At 37.8% G+C, this 2,210-nt stretch overlaps 1 pseudogene; it reads right to left on the reverse strand.

The window, feature by feature from the left end:
* Nucleotides 1-6: 6 nt before the first annotated feature.
* On the reverse strand, nucleotides 7-975 carry LOC103213529 (annotated as a pseudogene).
* Nucleotides 976-2,210: the final 1,235 nt, after the last annotated feature.

Consider the following 2,210-nt stretch of genomic DNA (forward strand, 5'->3'; position numbering starts at 1 on the left):
ATTTCTATCAAGCAATTTTTTCATTGCTGTTTTTATATCTTTGTTCCTCAAGCTGTATGTGATGGGATTCAGCATGGGAATAACAACAGTGTAAAATATAGACATTATCATGTCATGGTCCAAAGAATAGCTAGAACTTGGCCTTACATACATGAAAAAGATTGTTCCATGGTATAGTGACACTCCAGTGAGGTGAGAGCCACAAGTGGAAAATACTTTTCACCTCCCTTCAGCAGAACACATCCTAAAAATGCCCAACAAAATGAAAGCATAAGAGATCAGGACAATCAGGATGGTTATTACCTCAACAGAACCTACAACATAGAAGAGTAGAAGCTGGTTGATGTGAGTGTCAGAACAGGAGAGAGCAAGGAGTGCAGGCATATCACAAAAGACATGTCTAAATTCATTGGATGCACAGAAGGAGAGGCTGAAAGTTGCTGTTGTGTGTAAAATACCATGTAAAATACCACCAACATAAGAAGCAATGATGAGTGGAACATAGACTCTGGATGACATGTTAACTGAATAGAGAAGTGGGTTTTAGATTGCAACATAGCAATCATATGCCATTGCTGCCAAGAGGAAGAATTCTATGGTCCCCAAAGTGGCAAAGAGCAACATCTGTGTAGCACATCCAAGGTATGATACGGTTTTATTCTCTACCATGAAATCTACCAACATTTTTGGGGTGACAACTTTAGAATAGCAGGCATCTAAGGAAGATAATACACTAAGAAAATAGTACATGGGGTTGTGGAGTCTGGAATCTACCATGACTAATAAAACCAGTCCCAAATTTCCCACTAGAGTAAAATTATAGATGGCAAGAAATGATAAAAAGAGAAAGACTTGAATCTCAAAATCATTCGTGAAGCCCAACAATATAAACATGGTGACTTCAGTGACATTTTTCAACAGAGTCCTATATGGATCTGGTTCTGATGACAACACTGACATTTCAGTTGCTGTTTGTAGGTCCTAAATGCAATTGGAGTCTCTTGGTAGTACAAGTGGTTAAAATCCTTGCTGCTACCTTAAAGGCTGGTGGTTCAATTCCACCAAGAGGCACTTCGGAAGAAAACACTCACTGTTACCAAAAACCAGCTGCTGAAATCCCTGTGGAGCACAGGTCTGCTCTCTCACACATTAGGTCACCCTGAGGTGGAATCAACTAGACTACAAGAAAACACAATAAGCCGTGAAACTGTGCCACCAATTGCATCTTCACGTTTGTTTCTCAGAAGGGCATAATAATATCCCACTCAGTGACGGGATACGCAGTGACAGTGTAGTTGGGCCCATGTGGATATAATTTCCTGTAAGAATAATAAAAAAAAAGCTTTCATGCATTTATTGGTTGAAGTCTTCATGTTAAAGCAAACAAGTAAACAAACAAACAAACCTGTCAATTTATGTTGTTCTCAAATTATGACATTTTAGAATTTGCAAAGAATAATAAATAAAAAAGATTGTCAAATTGAAAAACATTATATATGAAAGTGCACGCTATATGTTTTCAATTAGCTACGGTATGTATGAATGCCTTTCCTTAATGTTGATATGTATGAAATGGGAACAATAACATGCATCTCACAAGATTGCATTCAATTTAAACAGTAAATACTTCATTGAAAATGAAGTTAATTATAAAATGTTCTCAGTGAACTAAATCACAGATGAAGTTAATTTACCTTTCAAATTGTCTTAAAATACAGTTATTCTTATTCTTCACCTTTGACTATCTCGTCAAACAATCTTTCACATTTACAGCATTGAAAAAAGCCTGCTGTCTAAATATTTTGCACATTACAAAATATGTCTGGCAGTAAAAATGCAGAGGTGCTGCATAGAAGTAATGCTGGCTATGATTATTAAGATTATGCACCAACTAGGCTGTGTCAAGGAGGAGCTCTGGTAGTGTAGTGCCTAAGGCACTTGACTGCTAACCAATAGGCTGGCAGTTCAAACCGCCAGCCACTCATAGGAAGGGAATTTGAGCAATCTACTTCCATAGTGATACGACCTCAGAAACCCAAGGAGAGGTCGCTATGAGTCAGGTCTGACTCAACGGCACATAACAACAACAATAAGGCTGTGTCAGGATTCTCAGTGGTTCAGCAGTTATGTAATAGGATAATTTGGTAGTTAGATAATTATGCAGTGACCCTCCATTTTGTGATCTAATGTGGTCCTCCTCTATTTTTCTC

The sequence above is a fragment of the Orycteropus afer genome, unplaced genomic scaffold, assembly GCF_000298275.1.
Source record: "Orycteropus afer afer isolate SDZICR_OR568_19922 unplaced genomic scaffold, OryAfe1.0 scaffold05086, whole genome shotgun sequence".
Lineage (NCBI taxonomy): Eukaryota > Metazoa > Chordata > Mammalia > Tubulidentata > Orycteropodidae > Orycteropus > Orycteropus afer.